We start from the raw sequence: 25,645 nt of genomic DNA on the forward strand, positions 1-25,645 counted from the left end.
TTTAATCGTGATCACCTAGTTAATTGGATTGACCACTTTAAGTCTAATTACATCACACAAGAAAGGAAACACTAAAGTTATTCAGTGAGAATTCAATTCCTGAGAAAAGGCAGGCATTACTCTACAAGGAAAACAGACTACTAGTTGAGTGACAAGTAGGGGCAGCACTTTCCCAAGTTGCAAAAATTAATTTAAAAAAGGATACCAAAATAACAGATAAGAACTCATTTAGTCCCCTGTGTCAATGCTAAAATCACTATCACAAAACTTTACCAGACATGGATATACTTTAGAGTAGTCTGAGGCGAAATGAGTTTTAATGGGAGCCATGATGCTCCTGAACGCATCCCCATCCAGGAAGGGGAAAAAAAACACTGCCCAACTACACTAAAAACTGTCTGGTTGACTCACAGGCTCTATGTAGAGAACAGGCCAATCAGAACCCTCTCCGTTTTGCATGTGCTCCATGAATATGCACATTTGTGTTCACTCCTGAGTCACTCGTTCTAGATTCTAGATGACATTTTATCTGACTTGCTGGAATCAAGAAGACGTTATTGATGTGCGGTAGACTCCCGCAACTTCCTGGAGACTTGAGTCATCTGATGTAGGGTAAAATCAGGTTACCACCGCAGCCAAAATCAGGGTACCACCCCAAAGACATGCAGGATTCCGCCTTTAGTGAAAAAGCAGTGTCTAGCACAAGTGATAAAGTAGGGTAGCACGACAAAAAGCTAAATATTGCTCTACAAACAACAAATAAACTACCGCCTAAGCGACAAGCAAAGCACCACACTAGTGATAAAGTACAGTGAGGTATGGTACCACCTTGGTAAAAGCAGGACCACCCTATTACCCTCAGACATTGTAGCAAAAAGCAGGGTATCACTCAAAGAAAAGCCAGGTATTACCACTAGGAAAAGCAGGGCACCGCCCTAGTGACAAGCAGGGTACCACCACAATACAACACAAGGTATCACCCTAGGAAAAGCAGAGCGCAAGCTTTGCAAAATCTTTGGTATCGTAAGAGCGCAAAAAATACACCTTGTGCAGCTCAAAACGCGCAAAAGGCGTGGACTAACTAACTCCCTTAATTAATCACGGGTGTGTTTTGAGCGTAACGTGACATAAACCAATTGGTCCGGTTGTCATTCCCTTTAAGAGGCGGGTGAGCTCTGACTTTGGCACATTGATATCTTAACAGTGCAGCGCTTTTACGCGTCTCAGCAGAGGATACTGACGGTCGCATTCACATGGCTAAGATAGGATTGGGTGGCTGACTGTTGACCAGTGATGGGAATAATTACTAACGCCATTACTTTTTTCAGTAACAAGTAATCTAACTAATTACTCTGACTGTAACTATAACGTCGTTACCATTTCTGACACCCCGTTACTGCGCGTTACTTTAGCCGTTCAATTAACTTTTTTTTTACTTTGCGCATACAGACAAAAGCGCAAGTGTGTGTGTGTGTGTGCGTTGTGTGTGTGAGTCACAAGGGAGGGGAGGATGAGATAATGGCGCACACTCTATTCATCTGGCTCATGGAACATGCTCTGAGAAGGTGGGGGGTGTTACGGGGGCGAGTAACAAAAGTAACTAGTAACTAGTTACTTTTATAATGGAGTAACTCAGTTAGTAACTCAGTTACTTTTTTGGAGAAGTAACTAGTAGCTATAACTAATGACTTTTTTAAAGTAACGTGCCCAACACTGCTGTTGACTGTTCTCAGGGTTTTAATCAGTCAGTGGCGTACTGTGCACTGTGTTTCTTGGCACCCAGATAGAAACACATCAGATATTTACCTGAACACACCTCACTTCCTAAACTTCCTAAAGTTATTTTAACAGCCTGAGCACAACGCCAGAAAATAGACTGTTGACGCGATGTAAGATAGCAATGAGCATCGCAACGTGCCTTACGCAGGATGTACGATAGGGCCTCCTGCGCAGATGCGTTCACTGTGTAAACAACATATAGTTAAAGGCTGTGGGCAGTTACACTGTGCCTCAGAGCATTAAAATGTGTTTTCTTTTGGCACGGGCATGAACAATGATAAGTGAACACATTAGTGTTAATTCTCTGGCATTGCCCAGGGGGATCATTTCAATAGGCCGGGTATAAAGAGGATTAATTAGCATGAGAGGGAGACACTCCCATGCGTTCCTAAATAGCAACCTCGCTCGACATCGGCTGTGGAAGTTTCGCCGACTGAAGGATGTGTTGGGGAAAATTGTCGCTAATGACTCGTCAGTTTCTCCACTCGGCGCATACTCATCTGCTTATTTATACATTCATTCATCAATGGTGTCAATTATGCAGGCCTCGCAATTTGTCTTTTTTGTTGGGTTTTGGTGGAAATTACGGCTACAAACAAAAACATTTCTGCGTGTGGGAAGATCCTTCAGACATATCTACGCCAATTAATAATGTATGATGCCTCAGTTAAAAAGAGGGAAGTCCAAATGTTTCTAAACAGAGACAATTAAGAAGTTAAGCACAAACAATATCAACATATATATCAACTTCATTTGTGACCATGTATTTGTATCTAGCTAGAAAAACCCTTGGCAGCTAGTTTCAGATGTTTCAAGAGGTTCTTTGATTGATGATCAAGGTAGTAAGCAAGCTGGTTGAACAAGCTGGTCATTATAGTGGTCGTTCTAGTGCACAGGTTTGGTCAAGCTGGAAATACTAGTCTTGTGAGTAAATAACTAGCATGGCTGACCTGGTCAACCAGTTTAGTCAAGATGGAAATACAGGTCATACTGGTCATTCTGATTAAAAGATTTGGTCAAGCTGGAAATATTGGTCTTTTTGGTCAACTAGCCTGGTCATGCTGTCCATACTGGTTGAAAGGTTTGGTCAAGCTGGAAATACTGTTGTTCGTCAACTAGCTTGGTCAAGCTTTGTTACAATGGTCAAATAATTTTGTAATGTTAGTCATACTGGTTGAAAGGTTTGGTCACGCTGGAAATATTGGTCTATGCGGTCAACTTCCCTGGTCATGCTGGCCATACAGTTTGAAAGGTTAAGTCAAGTTGGTCAACTAGTTTGGTCAAGCTGAAAAATACTGGTCTTGCTGGTAAACCAGCTTGGTCATGCTGGTCATAAAGCTTGGTTGAGGTGGTCAACCAGTTTGGTCAAGCTGAAAATACTGGTCTTGTTGGTAAACCAACTTGGTCATGCGTGGTCATGCTGTACATACTAGTTGAAAGGTTTAGTCAAGCTGGTCAACCAGTTGGTCAAGCTGGAAATAATGGTCTTGTTGGTCAACTGGCCTGGTCTTGATGGTCACAGTGATCAACTAGCCTGGTCATGCTGGCCATACTGGTTGAAAGGTTTGGTCAAGCTGGTCAACTAGTTTGGTCAAGTTGGGAAAAACTGCTTATGCTGGTTAACCAGCTTGGTCATGCTGGTCATCAAGCTTGGTCAAAGTGGTTACTGGTCAAATTGATTGACAGGTTTAAACAAGATGGAAATACTGGTCGTGTTGGTAATCCAGCTTGGCCTTGCTGGTCAAAGTAATCAACTAGTTTGGTCATGCTGGAAATACTGGTTTTGTTGGTCAACCAGCTTGGCGGTGACCAACCAGCCTGGTCATGCTAGTCATCAAGCTTGGTTGAGGTGGTCAACCAGTTTGGTCAAGCTGGGAATACAGGTCATGCTGGTCAAATTGATTGACAGGTTTGGTCAAGCTGGAAATATTGGTCTTTTCGGTCATCAGCTTGGTCATTCTGGTCACATTGACTAACTAGTTTTGGTCATCCTGGACATACTGGTTGAAAGGTTTATTCAAGTTGGTCAACCAGCCTGGCCATGCTGGTCACAGTGATCAACCTAGCTGGTCAACCAGCATGAATAAAGACAACTTTATTCACATGCAGTCTCACCTATTTCTTAGAACTTTTTCATGACCATATCAGGGTTTGTTCACATTATAAACAAACAAAACAAGACAGAAAAGTCATGACAAAACAAGCAGAAAAGTGTAGAAGTGAGCAGCGTTTGAGAGGAAGCTCTCTGGAAAGCTTCTCAAAGCTTTAATGTCGTTGTGCAACTGGACAATCCGTTTAGGCCAAATGAAATATTTATTTTCCAATAGCAACTGCCGTATTTAGACTGAAGCAATAGTTTCCCCAGGCAGACATTTCCTCCAGAGCTATAAAACATCTGGGTCGGCATGGCTGGAAACAATGCGAATGGGAAACGGATATGGCGGCTACACGAACAGGCAGCTTCAAACTCAAATGTATACATATATGCGGTCTGGATCACTTGTCGGATTGGACACAGGCCATGGATCATGTCTAGCTCCAGTTTACTGTACATCAATGTCTGCAATATTTTCCCAGTTATCTCCAAAAGCTAAAAGAATATAAACTGAAAAGGAACTAAAGTAATGGAAAACTAATCAACGGGACTACATTTAAGTAAAGTACAGTATTAGATTTCATTTACCTAGCAGATTACATAGTTAAAAAATGTGAAGTGTTCAAAATGAATGAACATGTTTACACCAGCATCAGACAAATCCTCATTTGCATCTGTCATGGGTGGGCCGAACTTAGTAACGCACAGATGCAAATAAAATAGATTATTGACAAAAGTAGCAGTACTGAAAATATATAGAACATTAAGATTCAATACCAGTATAAAGTAGCAAAAGAGAGTAAATACCATAAACAGGAAACAGTTTAAAGATCATACATGTGCAGGCAATATCAGAGGGAAGGCAAAATCGAGAAAAACAAAACAAGGTTGTACACGAGGGGGTGTTGTACGTGGAAAACCAGTTATACTTATTGAGGTGTGTGTGGAGAGAGGGTATTTGGATGTGAAAAGGTGTAATCAATATTCCGGTGATTGGCTTCCTGAAAAGGTGCCACGTGCAGCGACATGATACGCGTGATTGTGTAAGGAAGTTACATCAGGGTGTGGTGCATTCTGGGTATCGTAGTCCAGAATCTATAGATTGCGGGCAGCAGAGTGATGGAGAGACAGGTATGCTTTCATCGCCAGGTGTGACAGCATCAGTCTCATTTACACAAGGAAGTATGGCCATCATCGCAATAAAATACCAGTTGAGATGCACCCCCTTCCGTACTCAGATACCCTCAATATCTCCTCTTTTATATGCTGAGGTAAATACACTGACAAACTGACAAAATATAAACGCACCAAGAAGGAGCTGTTGGAATGAATTTCTGATACATGCACCCTGTTGGACCACCTCTAGTCTGCATAAAAGATGAGATACGGTTAGGGATAGAGGCATACAGGTTGCGAATGGCATTCTGCAACACATTAACTTGCAGATGTTGTAGCTGGGCCTGTAGATCTTGCACACTCGTAGGCTCTCAAACTGGCAACTGTCCCCATAAAGCTTAGCTGATCCCATTAAGGCTTGATTGGGTAATAAATCTTGTAACCAGACAGGCCAAATAGGTGTTGCAATCTGATAAAATATTTTGTCATTCCTGAGAATGCGTTGCTGTATGTGGATGAGCATTATCCTGCTGAAAAATGGCAGTTCAGCCTTGCCATATGATGTTCTGCACAAATCACTGAGCTGTTACTGTCCCTCGTAACGCTACTAGGACTCTGGCCAGCTTTGATGCTGCCACCACCATGCTGCTTGTGGCAAACTGCAAATGGCACTTCAAATTTCTTCATGTTTCTTCCAGCAATGGTCTTCTTCTGCTCACTCTTCCATAAAGGCCAGATGTGGACGGATTCTCCCACCTGAGCTGTGGATTTCTGCAGCTCCTCCAGAGTGACCGTGGGCCTCTTGGCTGCTTTTCTGTCCAGTGCTCTCCTTGTTCGATCTGTCAGTTTGTTTGGACAGCCGTGTCTTGGTTATTTTTTCAGTTGTAGATTCATGATACATCAGACATCCCAATACCCCCCCATACACCCATGCTTTTGGAAGTCACTGTAGGGTGTATACTGACATATGTACACAACATAGGATCAGAAGCTTTTATTAAGCAGTTTAAGTTTAATACGAGCGTTTAAAGAGTTGGCTGTCTGGCTTTTACACAGTTCCCCGTTCCACTTCCAGTTCAAACAGCTTGCTGGGGAACTCCCAGTGCAGATCACTGCGATGCTCTCTTTCCACTGCTGTCGAAAAGCCAGTGCAGCTTGTTTTCCCCGCGTCGTCTAGCGTACGAGCTTCCTGCCTGCCGTACCTGCTGCTCACTCTCTCTTCCCCTGTGCGTAAACTCTCAGTGACAGCTCTCCCTGTCAGCATTAGAGGAGGCCCGGCCCCGACAGATGTTCCAGAGCGCTCGGGTTGCGTCCTCCGCTCACCAGACACGGGGCGTGGATTTGATTAGAGGCACAAGTAACAAGGTTCTGGAGCGAGCTATTAATCAGGGCTGCAGGGGCTTCTTACCCTGCTTGACCCAGAAGTGGGAGAGCAGAACGGCTCTTCTGGGAGCCGAGGAGCAGAACTCCCACAGAAGACCTGACTGATCTGAGATGACTTTAGCCTTTTTCTCAAGCACTCTTCTGCACATGATTAAGGGCCCTATCGTCTATCGTACACCCTGCACAAGGCGTGTCCGATGCTCGTTGCTATCTTACACCCCGTCAACAGTCTAATTTCACGTTTTTTAGACCTCACTGTTAAAATAGCTTCAGAGTTTAGGAATATATTTTGGCAGATGATATTTAGGAGAATTACTTTATGGCTTTTGTGCATTTTGAGCCGCACAAGGTGTATTTTTTTGTATGCGTCCTCATGATACCAAAGACACACCAACACGCCCTTAATCCAGCTGTGCGATGTGCAATTGACCGGTGCACTGTAGATCACTAAAACAGGGCCTTACAGTGGCTTGAACTTGAACTTTTTCACATTTTGTCACCTTACGACCACCAACCTAAATGTTTTTTATACAGATTTTACATATTTTTATAAAATGAAAATCTGAAAAGAGTCCAGCTGTAATTTGTAATTTAGTCTCAATAAGAATATAAACACCTGCTCTGTGAAGGCCTCAGTGTTTTTTTTTTTTAGAGAGAACACTAGTGAACAAACGGCATCATAAAGACCAAAGAAACCCACCACACAGGTCAGAGATAAAGTTGTGGCGAAGAAGTTTAAAGCAGGGTTAGGTTATAAAAACATATCCCAAGCTTTAAGCTAGTGATGGCAAAAGTGGGGCTTTTGGGAGATCGATTCAAATGAACCAATTGATTCGGAAAATGATTCGCTCTTGTGAAACGTTCGAATCGTCACACGCCACAGTGACATCTAGTGGGCAACCAGGGCCTAAATCCACAACTTTTTCTTAACAGAAACGGAAGTAATGTGTTTTTCATGAAAAATTTAAGAAATATTCCCCCATAGCATGTTTTGTCCCTAAATAAATTTAAGTCATGAAAACATCATTTTGCAGAGAACAGGGTTGTTTTCATGATGTCGTTAAGATGTATTTTTCAGTATGATACACAGTCCGTGGATTTATATATCTGACGTTATTCATTATACATTGCAAGGTAGAGAAATGCTTGTGTAATACTTTATTTACTAAATATTACAAGTAATCAGTTGTTTTTATTAATAAACAGAATCTGTTCCACAGTGCTTGGACTGCTGGGTTGCTGGAATTGAGAGATATTTTTTTGTTAATTGAAACTAATGAGGAAAGACGGCAGAGTGTCTGAGCCAGTAATCCATAGGGTCTTCTGGGCAGATATGAGACCAAGCATTCTGATCTCAGACCAGCTGCTTGAACTTAAGCGCGGACTAAAACGCGCGAAAAGATTTGAAACGTTTCGAAACTGCGTGGCGCAACGAAACCCGTTTTAGGAACAGTCACGTGGCTTTCCGTGATTCAAATGAATTGATTCAGTTCGATTCCGCGTTTCGAGTTTGACATCACTACTTTAAGCATCCCAAAGAGCATTGTTTAATTGATCATCCAAAAATGGAAAAAGTATTCTACACCACTACACTAGCAAACCTACCAAGACATTGACAGATCAAGCAAGGAGAGCACTGGTCGGAGAAGCAGCCAAGAGGCCCATGGTCACTCTGGAGGAGCTGCAGAAATCCACAGCTCAGGTGGAAGAATCTGTCGACAGGACAACTATAAGTCGTGCACTCCACAAATTTGGCTTTTATGGAAAAAGAGAAAAGAAGAAATTCACTGTCGAAAGAAAGACATAAGAAGTGCTGTTTGTACAGCAAACATGTGGAAGAAGGTTCTGTGGTCAGATGGGTTGAACTCGAGTTGAACTTTTTGGCCTAAATACAAAACGCATTGCGTGCCTGAAAAGTAACACAGCTCATCACCCTGAACACACCATCCCCACTGTGAAACATGGTGGCGGCAGCATCATGCTGTAGAGATGCAGGGAAGTTGGTCAGAGTTGATGAAAAAATGGATGGAGATAAATACAGGACAAAAACCTGAGATTGGGAAGGAGGTATAAGACAATGACCCTAAACATACAGTCAGAGCTAAAGTGAAATAATTCAGAGGTTTTAAAGAACATGTATGTTTTAGAATTGTCAAGTCCTGACATAAATACCATTGAACGTCTGTGGCAAGACATGCAAATTCCTGTTCACAGACGCTCTCCATCCAACCTGGCTGAGCTTGAGCTGTTTTATGAAGAATGGGTCAAAAATCTTAGTCTTTGGACTACCAGCAAAGCTGGTAGATACAGTCCTCAAAGCACCAGGGTTAGCAGCAGGCTACAGGCTATGTGATAATACTCACATATGGACGTCCAAAGAGCTAGCGCTTAGCGAGATTAGCATCTAATGCTAAAACCGCTGCAGAACTAAACTGAAACTCTTTTGAGCCGCTGCACTTCAGCGGAGTGGCTTTACTTCTCCTTACAACCTGCCTGGTAGAATCCATACAAAAGTCGTACTGGATTATAAAGCACAGTGATGATTTTTGAGAAAATCTAAAAAATTAATAGCGCTGTATAATGCGGAAAATGTGTTAGGTAGACTTAATTGAATGGAGATTATTAAGAAAAATATAATGGCGGAACTTAATTTAGTTGTGTTTACCAAACAAAACAATGGGATTAATCAAAAAGGTAAACAAATGAAAGTATTAAAGTAAAGTAAATTAGTCCAACAATGAAAGGCTCATAGCTTTTACTCAACAACATTCTACTTGGGATTACTTAAAAAGGTGCATGCAACTTGTTACACTGAATTTTTTAAGATGCTGTGTATGCTGACCCCAGATGACAACAAACGGATCATCAGAGTCAGATTCCGAGGCAGTCAGAGGAGTGCAGTCAGAAAACAGACAGACGGTTCGCTATGAATGATAAATGGATTAAGCCGGATTTAGCACATGTTCATTAATTGATTCTTGCAGCATGCATCATTATGCAATCGCGGTAAATCATTCATGCAACATATGACAAGCCTGTGCTCTGAGATAAACAACAGACCTGTTTAAACCCAAGAAAAGCTTTAGCGATAAAGTATTAAATTCTTCATTTGTGTGGAAGCCGTGCAGTGCATCATGCAATCACGTAGATTCATGCATCTGCTTCAGGTAATGTTCACATCAACCATCAGAATGAATAAAAATGTAATGAAATAGGTAACAGATGGGCTGATTTGAGTATTTTTAGAATTGAAAGCTCAGTTTAAAACAGCTTTGGAAAAAATGAGACCATTTGGTGGAATAACTCTGGTTTTTATTCACAGTTTTCATGCATCTTGGCATGTTCTCCTCCACCAGTCTTACACACTGCTTTTGGATACCTTTATGTCTGCACTCCTGGTGCAGGAATTTAAGCAGTTCAGTTTGTTTTGATGGCTATTGATCACCCATCTTCCTCTTGATTATATTCCAGAGGTTTTCAATTTGGTAAAATTTAAGAAACCCGTCATTTTTAAGTGGTCTTTTTTATTTTTTTCCCAGAGCTGTATGTCAAGCAGCACATTAGCAACCACCTTGCAACCCCTCAGCAAACACTTAGAAACAACAAAACCACCAATGAGGATATATCATAGCAAGACCTTAGCAACCACCACAGGTACCATGGCAACACATTAGCAACCACCTTGCAACACCTTAGCAACCACTTAGAAACAACAAAACCACCAACGAGGATATCATAGCAACACCTTAGCAACCACCACAGATACCATAGCAACACCTTAGCAACCACCACAGATACCATAGCAACACCTTAGAAACCACTTTGCAACCCCTTAGCAACCACCTAGAAACCACAAAACCACCAACGTGGATATCAAAGGAACACTTTAGCAACCACCACAGACACCATAGCAACACCTTAGCAACCACTTTGCAACCCCTTAGCAACCACCTAGAAACCACAAAACCACCAACGTGGATATCATAGGAACACTTTAGCAACCACCACAGACACCATAGCAACGCCTTAGCAACCACTTAGCAACAACAAAACCACCAATGAGGATACCATAGCAACACCTTAGCAACCACCACAGACACCATAGCAACACCTTAGCAACCACCTAGCAACACCCTAGCAACCACCACAGATACCACAGCAACACGTTAGCAACCATCTTGCAACACCTTAGCAACCACCACAGATTCCATAGCAACACCTTAGCAAACACTCAGCAACCACCACAGTTACCATAGCAACACCTTAGCAACCACCTTGCAACACCTTACCAACCACTTAGAAACAACAAAACCACCAACGAGGATACCATAGCAACACCTTAGCAACCACCACAGATACCATAGCAACACCTTAGGAACCACCATAGCAAATGGTGGGAGCCCTTTTAGCTGTGCAACCATCCTGCTTTTCCTTTTGTACATTGTCAGTAAACAGTTTAATTGATAAAATATCTCAGGAATTTATTGTGATAAACTGGAGAGGTTTTGCCTTGATCATCTTTGCTCCTCAAAGGCTGTTGACCAAACAAAACAGCAAATATCTTAGCTTTATAAAATTAAATAAAAAGGTTTTTCAGTGCATTGTTTTCTGGATTTTCTATACTATCCTAACTATCCTTTTCTGGTTTTGGGATGTACCGTATATATTTTCTAAACGTAACGATGTAAACACATTTCACCAAACAAATGAAAGGCAGTCTATAGAAGAATTAACCAAATTATGAAAACAGCGACATAAAGAGCTCTGGCTCCGAGCGCTCTCGGCCCCGGTTCTCAGTAGTAGCTCATTTCTTTTGCTGGAATTTACTGATACAGACGCCGCTGTGAACAAAAGCTTCTTATTAAGTTGGCAATTAAAATGCAGCGGCCCGGGCGGCAGCCGGCTCGTCACGCCGCGTCGCCTGGCTGAGTGGAAGCAGTGGTGGAGTTATCACCAGCCTGCAGCCATCAGCACGGCTGACGTCACGGCGGAACCGGCACCAGAAAAAAAAAAAAAAGAGAGAGAGAGAGAGGGAGCAAAATGGATCCATCAACTGATTCTGCATGGAAGTGTAGACCATATACCCCCTACAGCCATTTGTTCTTTATGTGTGTATGTGTGTGTGTGTGTGTGTGTGTGCAGACCAGCTAAAATATTTGAAAAAAAGTGAAATGGCTTAAATAATTTTGTGTGTGCCTATGCAGCATTTGAAATATGGGCCCTATTATAGTGATCTATAGTGCACCGGTCAATTGTGCATCACGCAGCTGGCAGCTTGATTTAGGGCGTGTCAGTGTGTCTTTAATATCGTGAGGACGCAAAAAAATATACCTTGCACAGCTCAAAATGAAATGCACAAAAAACAAGAACTAATGACTAATTCTCTTAATTATTCATGGGTGTGTTTTGGGCATAATGTGAAATAAACCAATCAGACACTAATATCATTCATCATTTCCTTTAAGAGCCAGGTGTGCTCTGACTTTGGCACATTCGTATCTTAACAGTGCAGTGCTTTTGCACAGTTCAACGCCGTGAAGGTTTAAGGGTCCAGCAATGTTATTTTATTCTTTATTCTGTTTATCTTTGATGTAAAAGCTGCATGGCTAAGATAGCATTGGGTGGCTAACTGTTGATTGTTGTCAGGGTTTAAATCAGTCAGTGGCGCACCTGTATTTCCCACCACCAAGATAGAAACACCCCAGATATTTACCTGAACACAACTCACTGCCAGTCCTAAATTCTAGCCCTGCCAGTCATAAACCCCAGTGCTATTTTTACAGCGTGGGCACAAAGCGTGAAAATAGAGTCTTGACAGGATGTAAGATAGCAATGAACATCACAATGTGCCTTGCAAAGGGTGTATTAAAGGCCCATGGTCTTATATGTACATAGCATATTTTCCCCACTATAAGGTGCACTAAAAATGCTTTAATCTAAAGCTGAAATACAGCGTTATAAGGGTGAATTTTCAGTGAAGTTCCTCCAGCACTAAGGCTAGGTGCAGCAGCAGTAGCATTAACTGCTTAACACAGCGTTAGCTCTTTTGCCGTTCATAGGTGAGTATTGGACTGTAGTCTTTGTGTTTGTCATGTTAAAACTAAGCTATGTTAAGCTATGTGGCACAAACCGCTAGCTGATAGCACCCTGGCTTACCGGATCACTAAGGGCTCCTCAGCATTTACAACCCACTAGCGCTTCGGTTAGCAGTTAATGCTAATGCTGCTGAACCCAGCCTTAGTGCTGTAATCAGGAAAAAAGTATTATTTAAAGTGGTATATTTCATTATTTGTTTTATTACAGAGTGTGGCCTTTAACTTCAAATATATTTCTCCTTCTGGCCCCCAACAAAAAAAAGTTTGGACACCCCTGATTTAATGTGTTTGAGAGCATCAGTTGTAAAGTTGTGAAGAAGCAGAGTTGATATACAGTGAATAGCACCATCTGAGTACATGTTCTAAAGCATATTAGGGCAAGAACTACTCAACTAAGTAAAGAATAAAATAATTACTTCATAAAAATGAAGATCAGTCAGAAGGTCAGTCTGAAACATTTCGAGAACTGATACTCAAAATATCATCAAGTGCAGTCGCAGAGATCATCAAAAACATTGGGATGGAACTGGCTCTCATCAGGAACGCCTCAGGAAAGAAAGATTAAGAATTACCTCTGTTGCACAGGAGAAGTCCATTAGAGTCACCAGTCTCAGAAACCCACATAAGAGTCGCCAAAACGTTTCACAGAGTATTCTAAGTTACTACATGATTCCTTATGTGTTTCTTCATGATTTTAATATTCTAAAATAAAAACATAGATTAAGAAGGTGTGTCCAAACCTTTGACTGGGACTGTATATATATACCGCACACTCTCCTGCTGGTGTTCGTCTGTGCGGAGAGCAGTACGGTGGTGTGTAGTCTAGTGATAGTCATGGCCGTTTCATAGCTGTGTTTATCTCTGTGTTAAGTGGTGTTCGCCTGAGCCTTAAAGCGTGAGTGTGTGTCTGTATGATTATCTGCTGTTCATTGGTGGACAATACAAGCCTGAGACAGCTAACGTTTATGTGCTCCTGCTCTTAAAGCTGGTTATTCAGTCTGTCAGCCGATAATCAAACCCTCGCTTAACTGGGCCTGGATAAGACAATGCAGCAGCAGCAGCAGGAGGAGGAGCCAGAACTGGATTAAAGAAAATATGCTTCAATGGATTCCCTGATCTGTTCAGTATACAGTCCCAATCTCCTCAGAGCTGCATGATAAGCTGCTTCTTCTTTAGTGTCTTCTTCTTCTTCTTCTTCATCTTCTTCTTCTTTTTATTTTTTCTTTTGTTGTCACATCAAATTAGGAGCACAGCTGTACAGGTGAGTCTATATGAAGAATAAACAGCTCTGGAAAAAAAAAATAATAGAGCTAATAGAGCTTAATAGAGCTGATTTAGCTATTTATAGGTATATGTTGGAGTTGTTTAAATCTGTATAATGATATCTATAAAATAGCATTTCTCCCAAATTCCAAATAAAAATATTGTCATTTAAGGCATTTATATGCAGAAATTAAAAATTGGCTGAATTAACAAAATACCTCAATTAATAAAAAGTTTATATTCATAACGTTTTAAGAGTTCAGAAATCCATATTTGGTAAAATAACTCAAATTTGGTGAAATAATGATTTTTAATCACATTTTTATGCATCTTGGCAGGTGCTCCTCCACCAGTCTTACACACTGCTTTTGGATAACTTTATGCCAGCCTGCTTTTTTGGCTTGGGATATTTCAGACGTTTCAAATTCAGTATGGCTGTAAGTTAAGTGCAGGTTGTAGAGTGAGTTTGTGTGGGGTGAAGGTGTGGTGAGATAAGGTATGATGGGCCCTATCGTACACCCTGCGCAAGGTGCATTGTGATGCTCTACACTGATGGGCGTGGCGGTCTGGAAGTGAGGTGTATTCAGGTACATTTCTGGCATGTTTTCTTTACATGTGTCTTGGCGGCAGGAAATGCAGATACGCTACTGACTGATTAAAACCCTGACAACAGTCAACAGTCAGCCTTCCAATCCTATCATAGCCATGCAGGAGCATTGTGCACTTGTTACAAACACATATGGATGCAATTCTAGTTTTTACGTCAACAATAAACAGAATAAAGAATACAATAACATTGCTTCCATTTATTTACAGTAAGCTTAGATTTCTGCAGCACTAAGGCTGGAGCATTAGCATTAGCATTAGCTTCTAACCGCTCCAGCAGTGCTAGCTGGGGTTAGGAGCAGGCTACAGTCTGATAATACTTACCTCTGAACGGTAAATAGTGAGCACCATTAGCAGGTAATGCTAATGCTGCTCCAGCAGTGCTAGCTGGGGTTAGAAGCTGACTACAGGCTGATAATATTCCTCTCTTAACAGGGAAATAGTGAGCGCCATTAGTAGGTAATGCTAATACTGCTCCAGCAGTGCTAGGAGCAGGGTTAGAAGCTAGGAGCAAGTTTTGGAGCAGGATACAGGCTGATAATACTCCTCCTCTCTTAACAGGGAAATAGTGAGCGCCATTAGCAGGTAATGCTGATACTGCTCCAGCAGTGCTAGCTGGGGTTAGGAACAGACTACAGGCAGATAAAACTCCCCTCTGAACGGGGAAATAGCAAGCATGGTTAGCGGGTAACGCTAATGCTACTCCAGCAGTGCTAGCCGGGGTTAGGAGCACTGGATTAAAAGGCGATGCAAATGATGAAGCTCTTAATCTTTTTCTATTGTTTTATGCGTAAATACAGCCTGACTCAGCTTCTTGTATTTGCTAAAAAAGTTTAAACCATTGAAACAAAAAAAAGTGTTTTCACACTGCGAACAGACAGAACAATGGTTCAGTTAAAAAGTCAAGCTAAAAAGTCAGTAGGTCTGGACCAAACGAGGCAGGTGTGAAATCCCTCGCTGGCACTGTGTGTACCTCAGTGTCATAAACAGTAAGGAGTGTATGCTACGCTGGATTTAGTGTTGGATACAGGCTGGCTGTTTTGCTGTTTGTGATTTCAGTATTGGAGCTAACAAGCTTGCAGAGTCTTATTGATTTGAACAAGCCCTGCGGAGCACCAGATTTACTCACACAGCACAACGACGCATCTATCAACTATTGATAAACTGACATAAATCTCCCGTAAAGACTCTGAACAGTTTTGTACTACCTGAAGTTACAGTCGCTGAATAATACGGGTCGAGATTTAGTGTATCGTAAGGGCGCAGCTCAAAATGTACAAAAGGTGTGTGCTAATTATATTGTTTATTTATAGGGGTGTGTTGTGGGAGAAATGTGAAATAAACAGTGAAATAAATCAGTGAGCCAGTTGCCATTCTCTTTAAGATCCGGGCGAGCTCTGACTTTGGCACATTGGTATCTTAACAGCGCATCGATTTTGCGCATCTCAGCACGTGTGAAGGAATGCCAGTGGCTAATTTAAGTGAACAGCTATGTTATTTTATTCTTTATTTTGTTTATTGTTTTATTTTGTAAAAGCTGGGTTTGCAACACTTACTAACTTACATTTTTTTTACTTTCAAATCATGGAAACAGCACACCAAATCCTTTATATTTGACAATATTTGATCAACTTTAAAGGTCCTTACTTACCTTTAAGTTTATTTAAAGCTGATGTCTGTAAGTTTTGGAATTTGAAGGATTTAGGGCCCTCTCTGGTGAGAATGGGTAATTGCACCAAGCATGTGGAAGAATCATTTTAAACTGGGTGGGTGTGATGCAGTCTCCTTTCAGAGCAGATGAATCCTATTCCAGGTTATGTTCAGTCAAAGAGAGAGAGAGAGATAGAGAGCACTCAGACAGAAACTTCACTCCTTCATTTCTTTGGTTTTACTATGAGTGAATGAGCTACTGAGCTCTGAGTTTCCTCTTCTGAAGTCTCCATTGCTCCACCAGCCGCTCACGTTCAGTAAAACTGAGCTGGATCCTCTTTTAGAGGCTGTACGTGTGACGCAAGTACGTAAAGACACGTGGCGTGGCCAGAAGAACTCCAGCTAAAAGTAACCCGACACCCCAGGTCTTTTTTAGAATGAATATATTAAACTTAGCATGGGTGGTCATGACAGCACACTGGTACCATTAAACACAATGGTTTATCCCTTCTCCGCTCAGAAATGCTTCTGCTTTCAGTTTAGAAACTAAATCGTACGGGCTGCCACTTTGACTGAACTGAGTTTTATATCTGTAGCCTTGCTCTGAACGCTCCAGCAGCAAGCAGCATTTTATAGAGCTGGACGAGACTTTAATTAATGAATTAATATGTTTTATATTTTAATAAAACATGAAACGTGAACATAAAGGGTTAGCAGGGTGTTTCCATAGGGCCCTCAAACTCACTTGATGAGGAGGGGATTCCCATATGTCTTTGTATCTTGTCATGATGGTAAATTAAAAAAAACCTGACCGAGATTTTTTTTGCAAGAAACTGAATTATATATTTTATGTATTTATTCACAGGCCCACCATGGGGCAAATGAGAAGCATAATGATTTTCTGGTACCACTTTAAAATAAGACCACCTTTATAAAGGGCTTATAAATGGTTTACAATTAGTTTATTAATGGTTACTAATTAAGTTGTAAATGCCTTAAAAGTCATTAATAATCAGTTATAACACATATGTAGAAAGGGCAACAATATAGACGGCTGTGGGTTCACTATTTGGCAAACAACAGGTCATTGTTGCCCTTTCTACATATGTGTTATAACTGATTATTAATGATTTTTAAGGCATTTACAACCTAATTAGTAACCATTAATAAACTCATTATAAATCCTTTATAAACCCTTTATAAAGGTAGTCTTATTTTAAAGTGGTACCGATTGTCTATTATTGAACTCACCTTGGAGGTAGATATTCAGGACTTTTTATCATTTGTGAATAATTAATGTATCAGGACACACCAGGACAATAAAACACACTTGAAAGTCACATGTTCCAATAATTTTGCAAAAAAAAATGGTTGGGTTAAAAAATGAGGTGCTATCTTCTGAACTGTGTATCAGATCCAGATGTAAATAACTGGACATAAAAGCTGAAATGTTGATCTTTTGGTTCATCATCATCTTTTAATGTCAAACCCAAATGTTTTCGGATTACAGCAGAAATAAATGGATTGACTTCACTGTTCCAATACTTTTGGATGGGACTATATATGGGTTATGTGGACATGCTTTTTTATTATGCCACACAATGTAATACAGATCCTCACATATAGAACTGCTGTTACTTATCTCAGTGCCAGTCTCTCTCTCTCTCGCTCTCTCTCTCTCTCACTCATTTCAGTTCCTCTCGTTCGCTGCTCTTCTCTTTGTCTAACTGTCTGAGGGGTTCATTTAAGCTTCATGGCTCTTAGTGAATGGCACACTTTACCGCCTAATTTCCCAGCCACAGCACTTTTAATGAACTGCATTATGATCGCGTTTAATTTAACCACTACAGCACTCTGGTGTTCAGCCTCAAATTCAATTAAAGTCAGGATTTTTGTGGGCCAATTAGATAAATCACACCTCGGGCCGACACGCTACAATGCACTTCGGTTGCTTTGTTCTACGAGAAATAAGAGGAAAGGAGCTTTATGTTTATTTTTTATTATTATATTCTAAAATGATACATTATTGTCACATAATAACATTGAAAAAGATGAGTTATATATATATATATATATATATATATATATATATATATATATATATATATATATATATATATATATATATATATTGAATAAATTAATACAATTAGCTACTTTGGGCTGCTGACACATGCACATATTGCATCACGTCCCGGTCGTGTTCCGTTTCTGTCCTCTTCTGTCTCTGTGTTTTTACTCTGTGTTTTTAATTATCATCTTCCCTGTCTCTCCGCCCCCGTCTAGTGCCTCTACCTGTGTTTCATCTGTAGCTCCGCCCCCTTGTTACCTTTCCTCAGGTGTTCCCTGTTTCCTTTCCTGCTTTGTGTGTGTTGTTTTTGTTCTCTTTTATGTGATTTTTTTAAACTCAGCTGAACAAAGAATATTAAACTGCATCGTAAACTATAGCAAACTGATCTCCTCAACATTAAGCTTCTTGTTAAAAGTAAAGCACTTCTTTACTTTACTACACAACGGCTTTTTAAATTGACATTTCTATTACTACTTAACCAATGATTTTGTTTTTACTACAAATCACACCCTCTTTTTCAAACAATATAAGTTTAAAAGACTGGACCAGAAGAGCTGAAATAGCAAAAAATACTTCTAAATAGCCCCTGTACTCTTTAAAAAAAGTGATTTTGTGTTTTAGTTAGAGGAACTAATATTATTTATCAAGTTTAGTGAACTTACAGTACAACTCAGTGAAATGAGTTCAGAGAACTAACTTTTAGTTTACTATGCTACACGTGTCAATGCTCACAGCTTTCCCATAAGGCTCCTGTGCACATATATTTGCATATTGGGTGTGGCCTCTCCCTTATTAACCGTCTTTGTGTTGTCTGTTGCCAAAGCTACCTTTTCCTAGTCATGCATTAGTGTGATAAATGTATTGATTGCCTTTTACCTTTTTCTTTCATTTGTTTTTACCTTTTTTACTTAATAATAATAATAATAATAATAATAATAATAATAATAATAATAATAATAATAATAATTTTAGTTCCATCATTTACTTTTTTTATAACTGAGTTTATTTTAGTTCTTTATTTCTTTAACTGTGTTTATATATTTTATTATTCTACGAATTTATCTCCTTGTTTTATTGCTCTACATTTTTCAGTCTGCATATCCTTTTATTTATTTTTTTTTCTTAATTAAATCTTAAGTTTTTGCTTGTTCTTATAGTAAAACTTAATTTTCCATTCCTTTAAAATTATGTGAGCTCGGCTACATTGAAAATGAGGGTTTCCCCAATGTATTTACCGAGTGATTGATTGATTGATTGATTGATTGTTTGACAATATGTTTGCTTGGAGCAACAGAGCTCACTCTTGTGCAGCACATTCTTTAAGCCCACAATACTTGAACAACCTGTTGAGTTAATTAAACTGTTGTTGTGTGAACAAAACTTAGTTAAGTTAGTTAACTTAAAATTGTATGTATTTACAACTTAACTGAGTCAAATCAAAATGATAACTTCACTGATTGAAATGTAAACCTCTGGGTTTACATAGGTTTACATAGGATCTCCGGTGGATTTGGCATTTTACAAAGAATTTAAAACTAGTTCAGTGGCTGAACTGCACTTAGCAGGTCATTATTACACATTGCAAAGACTGTTATTAGTGTAAAAAAAAGTGTCTTTATTTTAAAATGTTTCTAACAGTTGCCTGTCTTGCTGTAGCTTGAGTTAAGATGAGTCAATAAATTTCTTTTTTTTCTTTTTTTCAGTGTAGCACCAGCACACCATCACTGATGGGCGTGTTGTTCTAAAGTGAAGATGAGCTCGTTTAGTGAGCTGTTAGCGCGCAGGCCGCTCCAGATGAGCTCCACTCTGTTGATAATGCGTTTGCTGCTCTCGCTGCTTCCCTGTGGTGAGGCCTGGGAGTTGGAACCGCAGTGTTTTTTGGAACCGTTCATTAAAGCCTCGAACGCTTTACGCGAATGAGATGACGGGACCTTTCTGCCTGTAATTAAAGCACATCATCCTGCTCTCAGTCTCAGTATCTACTGTTTGCAGATTTAAGTGATATTTAATGCTGTTCTATTGCAAGAGTAAACAGTAATTCTATAAGAGAGAACTGGTAGAGTTTATATTTATAGACTTACGGACACTTTGTATGAACATTGGCTTCAAACTCAACACTCATCCAGGCTTCTGTCTGATTACAGCTATTATCTCAGGATTTGTAAATGCCTTTAGTGATGCCGCCTCCCTTAATGCATGCTTATATGCATTAAACAAAGCCATGCAAAGAGATAGCACTATGCAAATCATGTAGATGAATGTACATGAATTGTTCATACCTGTAGTATTGAGGTAGTTGTGAGGCAGTATCTTGTGAGTAAGGCTAAACACTGACCAGGCTGCCCTTATGGAAAAAAAAAAATACTTTTACTTACAGTCTATTTTAATAAGTAAACTTAAATAGTTAAAAATCTGAAGTACCAGTATAGTTCCCAAGTATATATTATAAAGAAAGTATACTAGGATTCATGTACTTTTTTAATAGTTCTTGGCCCAATTTTAGCAGATAAAAAAGTATACTTTCTAAGTATGCTTCAAGTGCACAAGAACCTAATTTTTTTGGTCTTTGTGAATACTATAGATGTCTCTGATTAGTATATGATGCTGCACATTAAACTATTCCTCAACCTCCATTTGTATCCAGTATCTAATAAAAGCAAATACTTAGAAAAACGAGTCGATCAGGAAAAGCACCCGTGTCTACATCAACCCGTGAATTAGTATTCTTGGGTCCAAGAAGTGCAAAAAACACATTAGTGTTATATGCCTGCCCAGTAATACAGAGCTGAGTAACACATGGTTAGAATTTGTCTTAGGAACACCACCAGTAAAGCACATTCAATAGGTATATGTTATATTAGATAGGTATATGTATGGATTTTTACTTTCTGGACCTGGACTACCCACCTCTGTGTGTTTAAATAGGATCTCCAGTGGATTTTGTGTTTTACAGACACTCTAAGGCTAGTTCAGTGGCTGATTACACATGTTGTAAAGTATCATATTACATTGCAAAGACTGTCGTTAGTGTAAAATGTTGTCCATGTAACTGTTGTCCTTCTCTCAGGTGTCACAGTGCTATTAGCCAGAGGTGATATGTTTGCATGTATAAATATTTATTATCAAGAGCTGAAATCCTATTGTTTCTCCCCCGACTTCTTCTCCCACTTTAACATGCACTAGATCATCAAAAAAAAAAAAAAAATTATGTTTGAAATTAGTTTATGTACTTGCTGTAGGAAAATAGCTAAAATTTAGTTTTTTGATTAATTGGGTCCTATATTTTTTATTATATTACATGTTAAAATACACTACTGTCCATATAAGAGAACATTTACAAGCTTAATTTTTATATGTTAGGTCCTAAATAGCTAGCAGAGCTTAAAAATGCACACCAAGCAAAAATCCAGGTCTCAGGAGGATAAATCCAGCCCAAATCTCACTCACTCCATTCAACCAATCAGGGACCTCTAAAGTAAAGTGGTTAGTTGGATCAGCTGCTGTGGATTAGGGTTGAATTCTTAGTCCTGGGTGAAGGTAGCTCTCCAGCAGCAGGGTTGGAGAACACTGGCTTTACACACTTTCAAAACAAAGAAGCTGTTGACATCACGTCCTGTTTCACGACACTTTCCTGGCGAGTGTGAAAGCATCCCAGTAAAATACCAGCTACAAGCAAAGCCCCAACATTAGCGCTAAAGGTCTGCTAGTAAAGTAGCAGGTTCTGAGTGTGAAAGCGCGAGCAGTCTGCCAGGAACTGTAACACTGATCCCAGAGTGCCTCTCTTCAGAGAGGAGGCGGAGAGAGGGTTATTGTTCCGCCGCAGCAGCAGCAGCAATATGGAGGCATCCAGGGCCTGGCATCCAGCTGGTGGGGCCTGGAAGCTGTTACGGCTGTGGCTGGATGTGTCGGTGGCCTGGGAGAGGAAGCATGGGGTAAAATAATAAGCAAACATGTCTTGGTTAATCCATCAAAAGGGGCGAGATTGTGGGGTATTCTTGCATAAGATGTTTAGCGAAACTCGTGATTTAAATTAAGCAATAATACACAAGAGGGATATATATACAATATATATGCTATATCGTGTAATATTGGCACTGCTGTGATGTGCTCGGATTTGTATTTGGTTTGTAAGCGCTGCATCGTTGCTAGGTTACCTGTATGTGGCTGAGTAATACATGGAGAGCTTCGGTTACAGTGCATCACTGGCTAACAATGTCACTTTAATAAAACACCCTTTTAACGCATTGTTAGGAAGCATTTCATAAGTGAATACACCAATAAGCAAAACAAAAAAACATAACATGTCAGTGATCATCAGTATGCCACCATATTCCAGCATGGCCTTTAAAGACTATATATACATAATATATATATAATTGTGCTTCAAACCTACTCTGTAGCCTACACTGTAGCTCGATGTGCACCTCCCTGAAACGTAACTACACGTCATACTCCGCAGACAGCCGCAGCTGTGATTGGTCCTCCAGGCCTTGTGTTCCCGCCCACACATTCCTGCCATCACGGTTCATGCAGAGCTGCTGATACGCACATGCAGAAGTGAAAACACGCTCAACTTCGTAGTGCAGTCTTGCTGGATACACATAGGCAATGGCGTACGGCAACGGTCGGCAACTAAGGTTTGGAAAATACAGTAATATAATGGGATGGAGTGCCACAGACAAGTAGCTCTCCAGCCCAGAGGGTTGTTGAACCCAACTGCAGAACAGTTGATCTCAAAGCAGGCAGACCCAAGAAGAAAGGAAATCAGGAAGGGTCACGGCCTAATTCACTACCTCTGCCCCAGCTAATGAATTGGGACACGGCCGGGAAAAAAACACCCTTATAAGATATATGAGCAAGTTACCATTTTTTTCATTTACAATTTACTTAATGTGTTAAAAATGTTTTACAAGTAGGTTCTGGACTCCAGAGTAGCCCTTCTGTACCCCGTTGCGTCTTCTACGTACTTCTACCGCTTCACATCTCATTGCACTTTATGATCAGGCAGCATGAATCAAGCTTCTGGATCATCTTCTAATGAGCTTCTTATAGATTCCGGCATTGATCCAGTTCCATTATCCTTAATGCGACTTGGTTTTCTTCCTCTGTCTCTGCAACAGAGAGTCTGAGAAGTTAGATCGTAAGGCAACACTTTTCCTGACCGGCTGGCTGGCTGGCTAACCGATGCTCTCCTGGGCATCATGGCAGTGTGTTACTTGCTTCGGCCCAATCTGGCAACACTGACAGCCAAGGAAAACATGGCATCAGAGCAGCATCCTGTGTGGAGAGGGAAAGAGAGAAAGAGAGAGAGAGAGAGAAAGGAGATGGAGGAATAGAGAGAGAGAAAGAGAGGGAAAGCTGCTGCTGATTAAGAAGTGTGCCGGACTGTAATTGGAAATGACTGGGCCCAGAGCGTATCCACCCGCGCTGTGAAATGTGCTCTACTGCTTCAGCCCCTAACACTCGCAGGATTAGCCCACAGCCAACATGGATACACTGAGTCACAGTGTATAAGTGTGTGTGTGTGTGTGTGTGTGTTGATGGGTATACAGTTAGACCCAAAAATATTTGGACAGTAACACAGTCTTCATGATTTGGGCTCTGCATGCCGCCACACTGGATTTAAAATAAAACAAATTCGATGCAACTGAAGTGTCGACTTCCAGGTTTTATTCAAAGGGTTGAACAAAAATATCATATAAAGCGTTTAGGGATTGCAACCATTTTTCTACAGAGCCTCCTCATTTCAGGGGCTTAAAAGTAATTGAACAAATGAACTTTATCTTAATCAAAATGTTAATTTTTAATACGTTGTTGAGAATCATTTGCAGGTAATGACTGCCTGAATTCAGTCTGGAACCAATAGACATCACCAAACACTGTTCAGAGTTTCATTCTTTATGATGCTTAGCCAGGCATTTACTGCTTTGTACTGTCTTTGTACCTTTAAGGACGTTTTGTCTTAAAGGAGAACTCCAGTATGAAATTGACTGACTTTAGGTGCAGTAAAACATGATGAAAAGTTCTAACCTTTCTTGAATAGCCCACCTCCGCTCTCCCGCAGCTTCCTGAGATGCAGCAATTTTTTGCAGTTTCTCCAAACATGCTTTAGAATAGAAGATATGGGGCATATTTTGCTCCTGCAGCTAAATCACTTTTAACCGTTATCCAGACTCAAAGTAGCTCCACACCTTAGTGGTAGAATCCTGACAGAGAGCCCTGATATTTAAAACGAAGCAATAATAACTCTAAAAGTGCACAAGAAGCTTCTTAAAAGTACTGTTTACAACCTGTAGTGTAGCCTAATCTTTGGGCACCGCCATCTTGAAGTAAAGTAATGATCAGTACAGTGATGGCGACGTCCGGAGATGGAGGTTACGCTTCACTACGGTTGTAAACAGTGTTTTTTTAATAAACTTCTTGTGCATTTTTAAAGTTATTTCTGCCTCGTTTTAATTGTCAATTTGCCCCGTATCATCCATTCTAAAGCATTTTTAGGAGAAACTGCAATAAATTACTGGATCTCAGAGAGCTGTGGGACAGAGGAGGTGGGCTAGTCAACAAAGGTAAGCACTCTCTTTTAAGCAAGAGAAATGCTGCTCGATTGGGTTCAGATCTGGTGATTGACTTGGCCACTGCAGAATATTCCACTTCTGTGCCTTGAAGGTCTCATTTCATCGTTTTTAAATTCATTTTAAAATGTCTAGTTGTGGTGTCTAGTATGGATCTATGCCATGTGAGACGTTTTTTGTTAAAAAAAAAATAAAATAAAAAAATTCAAAAAAAATTAGCCCTGCTTTAGATCACTGAATTACTTTGGATTTCAGCTCTTGCACATATATTTATACATGCAAACATATCGCCTCTGATTGGCTAACAGCACTTTAGCAGAGAACGCCTACCTGCCTTTCCCCCACAGTCAATTTTACAGCTCTAAAACTCAAAGGACAAAATGTTTTCAGAGCTAAATCCTTAGTTGTAAAGATACAGCACTGAGTGCTGAGTAAAGCAGCCCAGAAGCCAAAAGAAATGTCATCAATGCGCATCAGTGCAAGTGGAGGCTGCCGGCAGTGGCGCAGCTCTCCCTGCGGCATTGGTAATGCTTCTTTCAGGCAAACTAACGCTACTAAACCTTTAGACTTGATATGATTCGGTGCTTGGGCAATCAAGAGAGTCCGCTCTATATCATAAAATCTGACGCGAGCGGCGCCCACTTTGACCGGTGTTCTGTCGAGTTGTGCTGTCTTGTCAAACCGTGCTTTTTCTGAGGATTTTCTTTTCTTAGCTACTGCAGACAATGGGGGTTGAGGAATAGTTTCATATGCAGTATGCATATACAACTTAAAGAGATCTATAGTATTTCATGAAGAACAAGAAAAAGTAGATTTTAGCGGAGGGAGACCTTTTAAACCTTTTAACTTCCAGGTTAATATTAATGTATGATGCACTGTGCTTTTTATACTACACTGTAAAAAGTGTAGCCCTGCTCAAATTAAAAAAAATGATGTCCATTTGTTGCATCTAAACTATTTGACTTCACTCAATCTAAATAAAGTCAATTGTTACAACCTGATTATTTTATTTTGA

This window comes from Astyanax mexicanus, chromosome 16 (genome assembly GCF_023375975.1).
Source record: "Astyanax mexicanus isolate ESR-SI-001 chromosome 16, AstMex3_surface, whole genome shotgun sequence".
Classification (NCBI taxonomy): domain Eukaryota; kingdom Metazoa; phylum Chordata; class Actinopteri; order Characiformes; family Acestrorhamphidae; genus Astyanax; species Astyanax mexicanus.